Source organism: Scardinius erythrophthalmus (assembly GCF_964197995.2).
Source record: "Scardinius erythrophthalmus genome assembly, chromosome: 9".
NCBI classification, from domain to species: Eukaryota; Metazoa; Chordata; class Actinopteri; order Cypriniformes; family Leuciscidae; genus Scardinius; species Scardinius erythrophthalmus.
The window spans coordinates 6190654-6208971 of NC_138229.1; positions in this window are offsets into that span (position 1 = coordinate 6190654).

Consider the following 18318-nt stretch of genomic DNA (forward strand, 5'->3'; position numbering starts at 1 on the left):
AAATGGTTTCCTCCAAAGAAAGATGGAGGATCATCTTTGCATCAAAATGGCCTCACATGTAAGGAAAGAGCTGCAAAGAATTTTGCACCTGAAAGAACCATTTACCAGATCATCAAGAGCTTCAAGAATAGAGGTTCGGCTGCAGTGAAGAAGGCTTTAGGATGTCCCAGAGTGTCCAGCAAGTACCAGGAACTTCTCCTCCTGAGGAATCAGCTAGGGAATCATGTCACCACCAGTGCAGAACTGCTCAATATTGGCAGCAGGTGGGTGTGAGAGCATCTGCACACACAGCAAGGCCAAGACTTTTGGACAACGACCTGGTGTCAAGAAGGGCAGCAAAGAAGACACTTCTCTCCAATAAAAACATCAAAGATTGGCTGAAATTCTGCAGGAAGTACAAGAATTGGACAGCAGAAGACTGGTGCAAAGTTAATGTATCTGATTAGAATATCTAGAAAATTGATTGTCCAGAGAAGAAAAGGTGAACGCTACCATGAGTCCTGTGTCGTGCGAACAGCGAGGCATCCTGAGACTATCAATGGGAGTGTCATATTGACCCCAAACCTATCCTTGATAAAATATATTGTATTATATAATAAATAAAAAGCTATTAAAACACGAAATATATATATCATTAATTAATTTTAGATCAATCAGTGACATTTTATAGTGATTTGCTAATTTGTCCATAGCCGTGCAGTAGGTATTCTGGATGTATAAGGGGTGGGGGTGGGGGTGGGGGTGGGGGGTTGGTGGTGTTTTATTTAAAGGGCTATTTAAGTAGTAAACAAAGAAACATAAAGTACCTGACTTAAAACTTTGGGGAAAAAATCTAATTGTGGGGGTTTAAATAGCTGGGGTCAAATTGACCCCAGTGGGTAAAAGATGTTGGTAGATTTGAGGGTAACAGGAGGGTTAAATACGCTGCACTCCCGCCGATCGCTCTTCGAGGAAGGTGGTTCGGTTCGACCACCTTCACGGCTTGGGTCCCGCTTCTGCCGTGGCAGAGTGTCGACTTCAGACGTGGGGTTCACAAATGGATCTGACAGAGGGGTTTGAGACGGGCCCAGCCTTATCTCAGCCTTCACCTGTCAGATCCAGTGCCTCAGTTCAGGGTTCGGAAGCACGCTCTGCGCTTACTTCCGCCCAGGCTGAGGCCCCGGTACTGCAACTATCCAGTTCTGAGGAACTGGATGTTGTTCGTTTCAGAACAGGAGATACTGAAGACCGGTCACTTCAGTTTCCTGCATGTGAGGAGCTTGTGGAGGTGCTCACTCGTGCAGTAGAAAAAATTAAGCATTGAATGGACAAACAAGAATCTAGGCAGAAAAGTATGCTCGTTTAACATTTTCTGCCTTCACGCATGCAGCCTCCATGCCGGTGCTTGCCGTTTTTTCCCAACCTCCACAATGAGGTGCCGAAGTCGTGGAAAAGACCGGTTTTGTACCGTGTATATAGTCCCCAGCTATCTACTTATTCAAATATACATGGGTCCAAACAACACGGTTATGGGGCGATGCCCAGGGCTGAAGAGATGCTTGCGAGCCATCTCTCCCCGAGTCTGCATTGTCCTTTAAAGCACCGGCATTACCCTCCAAGCCACTAAAAAATACATCGGCCAAGTCAGTGGGCCGTTCTATGGCAGCCCTGGTGGCCACGGAGAGACACATATGGCTGAACCTCTCAGGAATGAAGGAGAGAAAAAAAACACCCCTTCTAGATGCCCCGCTTTCCCCTGCGGGCCTCTTTGGTGACTCCGTAAACACTGTCATCGAGAGGTTCAAAGAAGAAAAAAAGCAGGCAGCGGCATTCCAAAAATTCCTGCCACTCCGCACTCATGTCTCAGGGTCTGCTGGGCGGGAGCAGCCCCGGCCGTCGACTAGCTCCTCACAGCGGGCACAACAAAAGCAGAGTGTCACTTCTTGCGCTCCCCCACAAAAAGAATGGGATGTGGCGCTCTCAGGCGAAGTCTTCTAAGGGCAAGACGGATCTGAAGACAGTTATTGTTTCATTATTGTGAGGGCCCTAGATTCTTATGTCCACAGAGCTGCCCTGTGGAGAAAATCTGAACAGCTGTTTGTTTGTTTTGGGTCACCCAGAAAAGGGCGTCCTGCATCTAAGCAGAGGATGTGCAAGTGAGTGGTTGAGACTATTTCACTTGCTTACGAGTCGGCTGGTCAACCTTCACCTTTGGCTGTACGAGCTCACTCGACTAGGAGTATGGCTGCTTCTAAAGCTTTATTGTCAGGAGTTTCCCTACATGATGTTTGTGATGCGGCAGGGTGGTCCTCACTGCACACATTCGTTAGGTTCTATGATCTTGACTTCAGCTTCACTCCAGGGGCGCAGGCGCTTTCATCCAAATGTGCGCTTTGACTTCACATGGACGGACATTTGCTCTTATGGCGACGTGGGAATTAGCGTTCCCGCAGCATTTCGACGCAGCTCGAGTTGCCTTGAAAGGGAATGGGTTACATATGTAACATATCACCCTGCCACACTCCCGGCATGCCCGTGATCGACTTGCAATTCATATTGAATTCGGAACTACATACTAATTAATTGCATTTATTTAAAGTAAAGAAGGTCCCGGAGGACAAATGGCATCTGGACTGTAATTTTTTATTTAATCCAGTGAAGGGATAGTTCACCCAGAAAATTCTGTCATCAATTAGCTACTCACCCTCATGGCGTTCCAAACCAGACTTTCGTTCATTTTCGAAACACAAATGAAGATCTTTTAAATGTGTCATTGAGAAGAATGAAATCTGAAAGTTTTCTGTTCTCTCCATAGACAGATACGCAACTTCCATTTTGATGCTTCAAAAAGTTTATAAAGAAATTATAAAACCGATCCATATGAATCGAGCGGTTTAGTCCAAATTTTCTGAAGATACTCGATCGCTTTATATGATGAACAGATTTAATTTAGGCTTTTATTCACATTTAAACATTGATCAGCGAACATAAACAGAAGCTCTGCCGAACCTAATTGACCTGTGAGAACAAAACTCTTTGGTTGAACAAAAGTCTGACAGGTTTGGAACTTAATGACATAATTTTCAGTTTGGGGTGAACCATCCCTTTAAAACTCTGAAAAAATCATGGTATCCAGTAGTAAATAGAGCTTTAAAAAATATCTTTACAGATTAATCACTTTCATACACGTCTCCACACAAATCCTCAATACATTGTCCAAGCATATAACTCATTAATTAAAGTGCAAGCTGGGCTTAAGGGCTTATGGGTATTTCTCCATTGTTATGCAGTGTGATCTGGTTACACTTGTCTAAAAATATGCATTATGTGGTTACATCTAAATGAACTAGTTTTATTCAAAAACATTACTGAATATAAAGGTTTAGGGTCTGTGCTTAATGCAAAGCTCTGCATGTTGCATGTTAGTCAAACTTTAGCCAAATAACTTATGACAAAGTCAATTTTAAACAGGAAATAAAGAGATTTATTAGAGTTTTAAAAATATGTTGGCTGATCAACAAATAATTAAGTTGGTAACATAAAATATTTAAATTCTATCCAACAGCATGTGTCCATGGTGGACCAAGGTGGAGCTGGAGGGAGTGAGGAACCCAACGGAGCCAGAGGGACGAAGGGACGAGGCGAAGCCAGAGGAGTATAGTCCCGAGGCGAGGGCAGGGCGAGGAACGACCAAGGCGAAGCCGGGGGGACGAGGGAGCCCGGTGAAGCTGGTGGACTGATGGGCCATGGTGGAGCTGAGGGAGGTAGGAGCCAAGGTTGAGCTGATGGACTGACGGGTTGAGGTGGGGTCCTGGTCGCGGAGGTTGGAGGTGGAGACAGGGGATCCACCGACCATGCTGGAGCTGAACACTGCTCACCTCACTTAAGGTGGCATGTGGGTGAGCTGTGGGAACTCAGGCTCGGGGACAGAAGACTCAGGCTCGGGGACAGAAGACTCAGGCTTGGGGACAGAAGACTCAGGCTCGGGGACAGAAGACTCAGGCTCAGGGACAGAAGACTCAGGCTTGGGGACAGAAGACTTAGGCAGGGCGGTCTCGGCGGGATGAGACTCTGGACGGGCTATCTCGGCGGGATGAGACTCTGGACGGGCGGTCTCGGCAGGGCGAGACTCTGGACGGGCGGTCTCGGCGGGACGAGACTCTGGACGGGCGGTCTCGGCGGGACGAGACTCTGGAAGGGCGGTCTCGGCGGGACGAGACTCTGGACGGGCGGTCTCGACGGGACGAGACTTTGCTTTGGACGGGCGGTCTCAGCGGGACGAGACTCTGGACGGGCGGTGTTGGCAGGACAAGACTCTGGACGGCCGGTCTTTGGCGGAAATTGGATAGTCCTTGGGACAGGAAGAGGTCAATTCACACAACGGGGAACAGGAACAGGTCTTGGCCTGGCTCAGGGACAGAAGACTCAGGCTTGGGGACAGAAGACTTAGGCAGGGCGGTCTCGGCGGGATGAGACTCTGGACGGGCGATCTCGGCGGGATGAGACTCTGGACGGGCGGTCTCGGCGGGACGAGACTCTGGACGGGCGGTCTCAGCAGGACGAGACTCTGGACGGGCGGTCTCGGCAGGACGAGACTCTGGACGGGCGGTCTCGGCGGGACGAGACTCTGGACGGGCGGTCTCGGCGGGACGAGACTCTGGACGGGCGGTCTCGGCGGGACGAGACTCTGGACGGGCGGTCTCGGCGGGACGAGACTCTGGACGGGCGATCTTGGCGGGATGAGACTCTGGACGGGCGGTCTCGGCGGGACGAGACTTTGGACGGGCGGTCTCGGCGGGACGAGACTCTGGACGGGCGGTGTAGGCAGGACAAGACTCTGGACGGCCGGTCTTTGGCGGAATTTGGATAGTCCTTGGGGCAGGAAGAGGTCAATTCACACAACGGGGAACAGGAATAGGTCTTGGCCTGGCGGCAGCCATCCTGGCTGAGAGCTCAGGCAGTGAGAGGCGGCCTTCTTGGCTGAGGGCTCAAGCGGTGAGGTGGCGGCCATCTTGGCTGAAGACGAGGGCTCAGGCATGGTGGACATGACGTAAAGAACAAGTTCGTCAGGCACGACGTGAAGATCAGGCTGGTCAGGCAGTGTTCTGGATCGGGGCGCGGCGCTCTCTAGACACCTATTAACGGTCTCTTTCCAGTCCAATCCTGCGGTGTCTGGGAGGTCGCTAGTTGCCCCAATCCAGAACAAGGTCCTTAGGGTCTCGACGTCCAGGACGCCGGTGGCGGCAAGACACATTAAGTTCTTTATAAAACAAAAAAGGTTAGGGCTGTCCTGAGCCAGGATGATTATTCTGGCCCTATCGTCCATTTTGGGCAGTCCGTTCTTCTGTCACGGTGTGGTGTAGGCAGAAGAAGATGAGTCAAAAGCTCCAATACAAACTTTTACTTACAATATAATTCCAACAGGTACAGAGAGGTGGAATGTACACACACTAAATAGGACTGAGAACGGACAATGGCAGACTGAACAGAAGGAACTTTACAGACACAGATGACACTGATTAATAGAACATTGGTGATACAGATGAGGATGATGATAAACTAAACACAGGTGATACGGATGAACTGTTTAAGACAGTGAAGACGATACGTGACGTAATGACAGGCGGATAAGAAAGACAAACTAAACAGAACACAAATGTGACAGCATGTGTTTTCTTTATATTTCAGTGAATTACAGTGAATGAAGTAAGTATTTTATACAGAGTCATTTTACAGTGTACAACTAACTGGAAACATTCTAAATGTCACATTTAAATGTTGGATGTGTTTAAAACTATGATCAATGCCAGTTCCTTCCTATGTGCACACCCCCAAACACCCATTAAAGAGACATTTGAAGGATTATTCTGCAAAATGGCTCTTATATTAATCAAACCAGGCAAAATAAATCCCTCAGTCATAAGGAATAAATACAAGCTGGTCCCATAGTTATGACAGATGGTTATGTAATCCTTGAGGGCCTGCCGGAGGCTTGAACTGGCTAATTATTCATTATTAATTTATTTATTTAGAGGAGGGGAGGGGGCATTAACCCTATAGCTTAAGAAATAAAACCAATCACTTATATAGTTGCAAAAGAAAATATATTAAACACATTTGAATATTTCAGACAACCACAGACTCATTCCTGATAGGAAAACAAACAAACATGTTTTTGTGTTCCTTGCTTCATCTACACAATTCAAGCGTCTGGGCACCAAATTAAGAGCCAATATGTAAGACAAAAAAATACATGTGCCATGTGCATATGATTTATGCACCTTTCAAAATCGTAAATGACAATGACGAGCAGCGAGTGCAAGTGTTAAAGCTTGATGATGCAATTCTCTGGCAGGGGCTCTTATGAAACACACAAAGATTACAGTAAGTAGGTTAGTGGAACAACCACTCAAAGCGGCTCTCTGTTTGTCCTCCTCCTCCCCCATCCGTCGCTGTTGTCGCTCTATGACTGTTGCTTGCTGCCCTGGAGGACCTGCTCTTCTCCTTTTCTTTTTGATGCCTTTTTTCTGATTCAATCTATTTATTTCTATTCGTTCACCAGACTGGCCTGGTGCGCCCCCTGCTACTCTCTGTCTTTCATCTCTCCACTCATCTGCTCATCTGTCTGTCTCTTTCATTCAATAAACATCATGGATGTAGAAGATAATCCAGCCATATCATAACAGAATACTTTCAGTACAAATCCAAGAGTTTTGTTCCTGATTAAAAGGTGTACGCCACTGTTACATCTTTTGTTTGGTTGTTGAGCTCGTTCGATTCTCTACATAGAAACCTTTCCTGTGTTCCCTCATGCGTGTTCGGTTACTAATAGCAACAGCCGTGACATTCTGACCCTAAACCTACGTAAACGCAGAGTTATCGAAAGCGTTGGGGCAGGGCTGAGCGAATCAGGTTTTATCTGTAGAAACAGTGAGAGAGAATGTAGTTATGATTCATGACAGATGGATATTAAGAATAATAAAATATTTAGGGGATGACACATTTAAAAAAAACATTTAGTATGAATCAGGATGTGACGCTGCAAACAAACAATGTATTAAAATCTATTTTGGTTACAAAAGGTCAATAAAGCAGGTTGTTCTTGAACAGTTAGGCACCTTACAGATATAATGTACTGTGTGAATAATAAATAGTTATTTGCTAATGCTTTGATTTAAACAAACCCCTTACTCTAAGTATTTTTTTATGCCTTGCAATCCAAGGGCAAGGTAAATATATCAGACAGAATTTCAATGCAGCAATTGATAAATAAATATAAAAATATTTTAAAAAATCACTTTAAAAATACATCTACCAACCACAACATCATCGCCAAAATTATCCCCAAAATAATCTGTTAAAACAAGTTTGATACGTATTTGTCTTGTAAAGTCACTGAAACAATATGTCTTCTTTGATTAAAGTTGTGCTGTTTTCTTTCTAAAGACAATGCTACCTCTTTCAGTTCTGCTTGATGGAAGGAGAAATGTAAAGGGAATGATCTGTTTGTTCTAGTACAGAAGAACCACTTATGTGTGTCATTACTTTTCGAGGCATTCATACATACAATTTCTGCCTGATGGAAGATAAAACTGGACTTGCATTGAAGGATCGACCCAACATTTAGGGACCAGAATACCATGGAGGTGGACTTTTTTGACTTAGGCCTGTAAACAATCACCTAGTAACCATCCAGAAAACCATAGCAATGACCTAACAATGACCCAGAAATCCATAGAGCAACATGCTGCTATCGAGTTTTACAACCACTCACATTTAAATCTACAGTTTAATAATGTAATCCTAAAACAAATAATATTAATGCATTAAAAAAAACACACACATTGCAACAGAGGCGTTGATGAATAGAGTAAATGGGTGGATCATAAACTCATTGTACTGTGGAATGGTGGACTGATAAGGTGTCCAATGGGTCAAAAATCCCCTAACCAAGATGGAGGTTTCAGCATTCACAGGGATTATGTTTGATCCTGTGTTCGCATGGTGCTCTAATCCCGCTCCCTCCATCGCTCCCTCTAATCCCTTGCTTTTCCACCATTTCAAAAGCTTTCTAATCTCCACTGGCTTGAGTCTGGTTATCTGATGTGACTCCAGGCAACACACTATCAGGTCAGTGTGTCAGTGAAAACACACTCTCTCACCTTATGTTATCTCCTTCCATTCTCTCTCTCATCCTTATTCCTGTTTCCCTCCCCCTCTTTGTCTCTTGGATATCACTATCTAAAAGGGCAATATATTTATTTAAAGGGGTGGTATATTGCCCTTTTCACGAGATGTAAAATAAATCTCTGATGTCCCCAGAGTGTGTATGTTTATGCTCAAACAGCAACATTACACACTAATTAAAGTTAGAAAAGTGAAATCATATTCAACCACCCCTTTAAAGTGACCCTATTATGCTTTTTCAAATATGACCTTTCAAGCATTGTGTAATATAGCTTGTTTGTGATTGTGAAATGTCTGCAAAGTTTTAAAGATCAAAGTGATCGACCAGTAAATTTATTGTCTCCTTAAAGTAGACAATAAATTTACTGGTCGATCACTTTGATCTTTAAATGACACATCAAGGATGTTAAGAGGCTAAAAGCAGGTTTAAAACTTGCCCCATTGAAGTCAACAGGGTGCATATTTTAAAAGGAGGATAACACGGTGTAGGCAACATCAATTTTTGTCGTTGTTCTCTGTACTGACAGCACTCCAAATTTACAAAAAATTAGCTCAATGTATTGCTGAGTTATTTGCTGATAAATAGAATTTCTTTTTTTTTCATAATCTATAAAATAATGTACTGCAATGTGTCAAAAACATCATACAGCTCATGAAACATTCTCACATAATTGAAAATGGCACTTCATTTTTTACAGCATATTATTACAATTTTAATGAGCCCAAAATTAACATAATCTATTGCTTTTATGACAAGATATTCTTCATGGAGAAAAAATTGCCCATGGGGGAGTGTCAAAGACTGTACAAAAGGGCTATCTCTTTTCCAAATGCTGTAACTTTTGATTCCTTTATCCAAAAATTATTTTTTTTTATCCAGATGCAGCTAACATGTAGGGGGACTTCAATAAAAAATCATTTTCCTCCTACCTTATTTCCTTCCTGAGTTATTCCATGACAAATAAGAAAGATATGCAAAATCATAATAAAAATTATATATATATATTGTCTTTTATCCGCCGTTTCTTGGCAGGACAATGTCCAAATGTAATGTAATTTATATTTTCAAAAAAATTTAAAAGAGTTCTTTCAAACGATACCTACCTTTTGACTCTCCTTGCTGTAGTTTTGGAGTTATTATGATTATATAATTTTTATATAGTTTGGGGCAAAATTTGCTGTTTCAGTCTTACCAGTTAATTTCTTTCTGTGTGTGTGTGTGTGTGTGTGTGTGTTTGTGTGTGTGGGTGTGTGTGGGGGGGGGAGGGTGTCTTATTTGCACTCTTGATGTTTTAGAGTGTCACCAGAGGGTTAAAAGGGCATTCTCTGATGATGTTCCAAGATGCTATGCTGATCATAGACAAACAGGGGGACAAATAAATATCTACCGCACCGTCGGGTTTTTTAAATTTTTTTTATCATAGCCTACAATTGTCTTCGTTCATAGTCTGATGTGTCTGTCATGGATTTGCACTGAATTGATTCTCAAAAATACGGAACAAAGTGCGTTCCGTATCAGTTCAATACGGAACAAGACTTTTATGTGTCAAATACGGGACGATTCCGTATTATACGGAACGGTTGGCAACCCTAGTTTCAGCCCCTGAGCGATGTTAAAACCAACCAAAAGGCATAACAACATGATCAAATCTTAGCTCAAATCGAAGGAGGGAGGAGCCAAGGTGGAGTAGAGGCTGACGTCCACTTGGGTACGACCGACCGACGCGGAGCCGATGGATCCCAGGTCGCAGACAGAGAGTCGATAGAGCAGAGAGACATCGCTGGCACAGGAGGTCTAGGCAATGCCGCAGCGGTGATTGTATGAGGCGGAGCCAGACTGCCCGAGGACTGAGGCGATGCCAGTGTGACGGAGGACTGAGGCGTATCCGTAGGGAAGGAGGAGCCCACTGGAGCCGTAGGGTTGGAGCGTGGATCCGCAAGTCGTGGCAGAGGTGGTGTGACAACTGACCAAGGGGGAGCCGGTGGGATGAGGGAACGCGGGAGAGTCAAAAGGCAGAGGGTGTCTGGTGGAGCCGACAGGTCGATGGACCGAGATGGAGCGATCTCAGGCCAGAGGCGGAGCCATGAATCTATCCGCTCAGGCACTAATGGTGGTTGCAGGACCTGAGGCTTGACTTGAGTGCTTGGCATTGCAGGAGATGGCAAATGGCTGACAACCTCCAGCAGAGGCAGGAGGACTGGCTGAGCAGGGCTGTGACGGAGGCAGATGAAGGCTAGACAGGGTTCAACACACTGCCCATGCAGGTGTCTGTGCAGTCTAGAAACAGTGAGGAAGGTTCAGAGGAAACAAGAAAAAAAGTTCATACAGTCCATGGTGCTGTCTAGGAACAGCGATGATAAATCAGAAATACTCCCACGCTGAAGTCAATCAACCAGTCTCCAGAATCCATCAAAATATCCTCAGCCACTGATGTCTGTGGGCTCACACCCCTGGTCAGACTCACTGGGGGGCTCCTCTTCCTGGACGAGGGTCCCTGCTGACCTCTTATCTTCGGACACTGGCTGCCGTGTCGCAGTGGGTGGTAGCTCTCTGTCTGTGGTCACATGTTTCCTCTGTGGTCGATGGTGGTGGAACAGACTCTGCGTATGGATGTGTTCTGGATTGGGGGTTAACACTCTCCAGACACCGGATGATAGCATCCCTCCAGTTCAGCCCATAGATGTCTGGGAGGTCTACGGGGTGATGGTAATTCACCCCGATCAAGAACAATGACTTCAGGGTCTTGTCGTCAAAGGGGCTGGTAACGACAAAAAGGCAGAATTTCTCTGTAAAAACAAAAAAGTCCAGGCTCTCACGAGCCACAACAGCAAATCGAGTTGCATTATCCATCTTAGGTCTGGTCTTCTGTCATGGAACAGAAGAATGCAGACAAAGGTAAAATCCAAACAGAGTTTATTTGAGACACACATGGGATGTAAACAGGTGAGTAACTGGAAGGTATCGTGAAGGGTTGAATGACGAGACCAGACAAGCATGGGTGTTTGGTGCTAGCCTTTATGGAAGAACTGATGAGGCTGATGACAGACAGGTGTGGTGACTGGTGAGTGTGCAATAGTGGTAGCCAGAGAGGATTATGGGAAACATAGTGTGCTGAGGTGGCTGGTCTGGTGACTGAGGATTGTAACAATACCAGTGTTATTTTAGTGTTTTAGTTTAACTTTGGGCGTTGTAACTTTGCAGATGTTTCAGCAACATTACACACTAACTAAAGTTAGAAAAGTGAAATCATAAGCAACCATCCCTTTTATATATATTTATATTAAACTTAAACTTATTTTATTACATTTTGTTGCTAAAGCAACATTTCTAATTTTCATTTAAGTTTTTATAAGTTTAAGGGCTTTTAATATTTAAAGGGGGGGGTGAAACACTCATTTTCAGTCAATCTCATGTTAATCTTGAGTACCTATAGAGTAGTACTGCATCCTTCAAATCTCCAAAAAGTCTTTAGTTTTATTATATTTATAAAAGAAATATAGGCAGTACCGAGTCTTTCCGGAAAAAAACGAGCGGCTGGAGGCGTGCCGTGTGAGCGGAGCCAAGGCCGCCTTAATGCACGGGCTTACCTGGGCTGAAGCCCAGGGGCCTCCCAAGTTCAGGGGCCTCCCAAGTTCAGGGGCCTCCCATGTTCAGGTTCATGATGAGCTGAAAAGGTCATATTGTTTTAACTTGTCAGATTTTGTTGCTGTATGTCGCTAGTCGCTTGTGGACGTTGGTAGTGCTGTCGCTCTAATGTTATTGTTATGGTGCGTTCACACCAAACGCGAAAAGAGCGTCTGGCGCGAGTGATTTCAATGTTAAGTCTATGCAAAGACAAGTTTACGCGCGTCTAGAGGTCCCGCGGCGCGAATGAGGCGTTACGGTTCGTGTCCGCTCAGTGCCACTAACGTCTCCGCTTTGGGGTGTCTGTTGCGAGTGTGTTTAATCGACGTTTTTTTCAACACACGGACAGTAGCCTATAATCATCAGCGATGCACGCGATTACATTTAGAAATAGACAAGCTTTGTTTCCAAATGCACCAAGCAATGATCCTTTCAATTTTATAAACTTTTAAAAACCCAGCCAATATAATCACAATGAACACATCCAAAATAAAATCTTTAACATGTAGGCTATATAACAACTGCAAAGCATCTCATTTGTAAACAAAATGATTTACGCACTAAATCCAGAATAAACTCACTGAGACTGTCGACAGTTTCTTTTCCGTGCATCATTTTATTATATCCATGTTTGTGGTTAGTTACTGTCAAATCATATAAAACAGTGAAATCGCCCTTGAACTCTTCTGTCTCTCCTGCACTCGAGACGGTGACGGGAGCTGATCTCCACTTAAAGGCTTCTCTCCTATTGGTTGTCGCTCGCGAAAATCGCTTCTCATTTGCATAAAGTTGAAATTTAGTTGCTGTGTGTGGTTGTCAAATAAAGTGTCTTGTGTTTATGTGCTCAGTGATATGTTAATAACAATATTAAAATTGAAAACAATATTTAAAAAAAAACTCACTGTTGTAGGTCTCGAAAGAAACTAATGCATTATGTGATGTAGATTACCTAGATATTACACTTTTTTAAAATGAGACTCTATGGGCCCTATTTTAACGATCTGAAACGCAAGTGTCAAAGCGCAAAGCGCAAGTAACTTTGTGGGCGGGTCTTGGCGCTGTTGCTATTTTCCCGGCGGGATAAATTACTCTTGCGCCAGGCGCAAATCTAAAATGGGTTGGTCTGAAGTAGCTTCATTATTCATAGGTGTGGTTTGGGCGTAACGTGAAATAAACCAATCAGAGCGTCATCTCACATTCCCTTTAAGAGCAGACGCGTTTGTTCTAAAGCGGATTCCTATTGTAACGGCGGATTTGCCAGGCGCGCGCCAGGAGCGGTTCACAGCCAAGGAGAGCAACGCTCTCGTCAGGGACGTTGGGGATGGAGAAACCCACCCAAATTAACTTCGGTTAAAAAGGCGTATGATAATTTGGGTAAATGTGTAAGCTAGATGTATGCTTTTATCTATCTATCTATCTATCTATCTATCTATCTATCTATCTATCTATCTATCTATCTATCTATCGTAATAATGTAGGCTATGATTTGCAAAAATGAAAACTGCTGCTTCTGTGTAGATGAGAGAATCAAAGTGCATTCGCGTTGTGCACGCGCTACACTGATTATGGCCAAGCATGCGCCCTTAAAATAGCATATTAATAACATGCGCAACGCGCCACTGACTTTAAACCATTTTTTCCTGGTTAGTAGCGCAATTGTTTTCTAAACCTGCAAAATAGCATGAAGGAACGTTTGCGCTGGAACACGCCTCCTCTTTGCGCTGAACCGCCCCGGGGAGCGCAAGTGTATTTCTTAGTTAACCGACGTGCTTCTGTGGAGGGAAAAGCGCGCTTTGCGCGAGTGCAAAATAGGAATGATACATGCGTCGGTGTACAAAGTCAATTGCGCTGGGTGCAAGATAGGGCCCTATAAATCGAGGGGATGGGGGGCCTACAAAACCTCTCAGCCCCGGGGCCTAACATTAGGTTAAGGCGGCTCTGGGCGGAGCTAAAGCTGTGCTTATGCGCGGATAACTAACAACACTCAGACATTTGAAGCAGAAAAGCAGTTTTACTCACCGCCTGCGGTTCCAACGCACGACCATGAACCTTTAAAGTTGGGTAATCCTTAAGCATTAGACGATCGTCGTGAATCCGGCATCGAACTTTGTTTATAAAACAATCATCGTCGAAATGCAGGGAACAAACAGTCTTGCACAACTCCGTTGATGCTCTGATGAACAAACTCCATCCACTGGTGCCTTAACGCTGGGTTCTTTGGGAATCTGTGCAGGGTTGTCTTGCCCTGGCAACCAAAAACCCACTTCTTTGGTGACATTGACTTCCCTAAAGCCGAGCAGCGCTTTGATGGGCGTACTGCTTTCGCTCTCTCGCTCTGGTCTACGGGTGGGTGCGCGCGCGCCCTTCCGGGAGAAGTGCCCTTAGGACCTGTATAAGGAAATTCCGCCCCATCTGACGTCACACAGGCCCATACTCGAAAAAAACTTTCCGAAACTTGTGACAAACCGGAAGGAGCATTTTTGGAACAGAAATACTCCTTCAAACGTACAATTTAATTTTTTTCCCATGTTTAGCATGGGAATCCAACTCTTTAACAGTGTAAAAAACTCAGTATGCATGAAATAGCATTTCACCCCCCTTTAAGGGCTATCTAATATTTATATTTATTCAGTTAATGAAAACCATTTTAATATTTTTAGTTTTAGTCAACAATAACAAGACTGGTTCATACACAAGCCATAGCAATGTAGTGTAAGCCCGTTTATCAGTCCAAACGGGGGTTTCCGCCAGAACGGGTGAAGGTCTCTGCGTGTTACTGTCTTTCTGCATGGCAAAGTAATTTAATTCCATTTAAGCTTTTATCTGACTCCATTTTATATCTGACTCCATTTTATCACAACCTCGAATTTAAGTTAGATTGCCAATTGGTTATTGGTCAATTATATAATAGTTTAGCAATACATTTGATTGTTCTATTTAACTCTTTACTTATATTTTACCCGTTCATATTACAGTAGGAAGCTATGTCGCTCAGAGGTCCTCACACCTTGTTTAACATAGGTCTCACGATCACAATCTCGGGTAGCCTAACTAAACAGAGGTAATTGCTATATACCTGAGTTTGGTCGCATTCACAGTCACACTTACACAATCAAAGATACTTTGGTATTGCCCCCGTGATTGCACTTGAAATTAAGGTAACGTTTACTTCAGTAGAGGTATGGCCACTACTACAGATATAAGTTGACCAACTTTACTTGTCTTATAATAGCTTTGGTTTCCACGTACACTTATCTAAAGTAACATTAAATTAAAACAGAGGTAAGACACACCCAGATTTAGGTTGGTCAAGCAGAATTTTTGCTGCCCTAAACGGAAATTCACTTCTTGTCTTTGCAAAACACATGCACTTGAATTAGTGCCAAATATTAGTCGTCAATAATCTGACGCAAAACTTGCGGTAACATACGAATCTGTTTAATCTACTTGGGAAAACAATTTCAGAGTCAGTCGGAATAAAATCAAATGTAACAATTTATTATGTCAGGTAAATGTATCATGCCAATTTCATAATCAGTTCAAACATAATAAATACAAAACATCAAATGCTCTGGAATAAAGAGAGAAGATGCAAACCTGACATTCTAAAATACATGATGCGAAGTGTTTTGCATACACTCTGCATCATGGGCTAATTTGAGTTACAAATCGCCCTGAGCCTCTTGCTGCATTTCTTATATAGACAGAAACTTCTTTCACATGGAAACATTTGCTAACAATGGGAATTTGCATTTTTTTTCTTTTTCTTTTTTACTTCTTTGGGAATGAGACATCTGTACCAGTCGCACTGAGACATTTCAAATGATACCAAACATGTATAATACTGTATGATAATTATTCACACTAAACCATATAAATTTTTGGGTGTATATCTGGTGATCTCAGCATGAGAGAGAGACAACATGGGGAGGTGATTGACTCGGGGATGCTAGTTTCTCAAGAGAGAGTCAAATGTTAATTTCCAGGAAGGTCCTTTGTCTTCTCGGGAGTGGTCGTTCCTCAACCAGACTGCCCGGCATTTCTAAATTCTTACAGTAGCTTTGACACACCTTTGGGGAAAAGCTCTTTAAACAATACTACACCTACTTCACTCTTGTTCAGTATCAGAAACATTATGTAATTGTTATATGCGGGCATGCACCAATTTGCCAGCTATAGCCAAACCCATCTCACAACAGCTAGTTTGACTCTCCTAGAATGATCTGTCCTTCACCACATGAACATAAAAGTGAGAAAACACCAAGACCTTCCATTTTAAAGTGATATGAGAGGGGAAAACACATTTCTATCACCACCTGGCTATTGCAACCTTCAACAGAAACTGTTATAATACAAATAGGAACCAGGAGTATTTAAATGAGATTGTATTGTTGTAGGATATCTGTGGTTGGCATGTGTGGCATTGGTCAACAAAAACATTACTTCTACCTGTACCTTTCAAAGTGAACAATACGCCTGCTTTATAAATACTAAATGACAGATGTCAGGAAGGACATGTGTCACACCCATCTAGAGAATCTGAAAGAGAAAAACAAGTAGAATCATATAATTTTTACTCATTTGGCAAATAACATAATCACACGTCACCAACAAGATGGACAAAAGCACACATGAGTGATGTGTCTCTGATTTGAGAAGCAAATTTCCCTGCAAATGTTCCAGCTGGTGAGAGGAAGCAGATGCTTGCGGAGCCATTGAGAACACGTAGAAAGGGCAGGGACGGTGTTGCTGTGGAAACGGGTGAGCGAGTGAGCCTGTTTACTGCCGTTGAGTCAGCCAGCATGCCTTGCCATGTGAGACTGACCCATATAACGGCAGGGATTGGCTGATTAGCAGCAACATGTCACCTTCATGTTAGTGCACACTAAAGAGCTCAAAGAGACAGATAAAGTTGACTAACACCTAAACCCCACTGAAGAAAAATCACAGCTGTATATTAATCCTCAAATTTTGTTATGATTTACTTTTTTTTTTCTCTCTCTCTTTATTCTAGGGGCTGTTGAATGCTTGAATCTGATTGGTTGACGAAAGTTGTGCAATTATTAAACGCACAGCTAAGTAATTCCAGGCAGGCCTTGACCGCATTACAGTTCCATATCTCTTTGCCAAATGATTTCAGTAATTTCAAAGGACTTTATAGATTACAACAGCAGAACAATCAAAACCCACAGTGACACTGACCAAGCAAATAAATACAGTAAGCAATAGGATAAAAACGACAAATTATTTCCATGCTTTTTGCCACAAAATTAAGTTTTATTATGTATTATGCATGTATTATTTATTATGGAAAAGCACATACTCTCTTTCTCCCACTCAAACGCACACACATACAGACACACACTCGCACAGAAACGTGTTGTCAGCGCTGCTTTGATGGTTTTGTCAGTAAAATAGATTAGCAACCTAAAAACTACAGGACATTTCTCACTAGCGAGGTAATAACGCCACTGTTCTTGAAGCAGATAAAGCTACAGTTTTGCTTTTATTATATTTGCGTCATAGCCACATTACCACCTGTGTGTGCATTATTTTTCTAAAAATTCAACAGCCCATTATCAATTATTCCTTACGTATTGTCATGTTTATGTTTCTCTGACCTACTCAAAACCCAGCATGGCCCTGTCCCAAATGGCACACTACATGAGGACTTACAATGGTTGTCAGTTAAGTCCACAGGTTCTAATTCACCTCACATTCTCTTCCTGTTTAACTCAATTAAACATCTAGTTACTGAAAACACTATTTTCTATAATTTTGCTGCTCTCTCTCTCTCTTGCTCTCTCTCTTTTTCTATCTCTCAACGTTTGTTCACTCCTGTCCTTCGTTCACACAATACCAACCCATCATTCAAAAAAAGAAAAAACATCATCTTTCCATTTAGCTGGTGTCCATGGTTACAGCTATTCTACTTCATTTTAATTCCATCATTCTCACTTTCAGTTAAACAAGACACTCTCACTTTCAGCGTTTCCTCTCTCTCTCTCTCGTTCGCTCTCGTCCTGAAGTTTCCCAAACTTCAGGAGGTCGTTCAGAGGTTACGCAGTTTTATTTCTTTCTCCTCCCACTATTTTATAAGAGAGAGAGAGAGAGAGAGAGAGAGAGAGAGAGAGAGAGAGAGAGAGAGAGAGAGAGAGAGAGAGAATCATTGGTGAGAAACAGAGATTTAATGAGTCTCGATGGTCAGGGCTATAACAACTCTGCAGCGTTAGTGCTTGCTTAGCATATTCACACAGCACTTGAGCTGATGTAAGACTCAGAATCAGTATTCACAGCGAGCAGTGCATGCAGCAGGGACACACCAGCAGCCACAGCATATATGGTAATCTCCTAACACTTTCTGACAGTGAGCACACTGCACTTCACACTGGAGAGAGAGAGAGAGAGAGAGAGAGAGAGAGAGAGAGAGAGAGAGAGAGAGAGAGAGAGAGAGAGAGAGAGAGAGAGAGAGAACATTTATAGCATATTAGCGGGAAATGAAACCACATACATATGAGGGTGAGAAG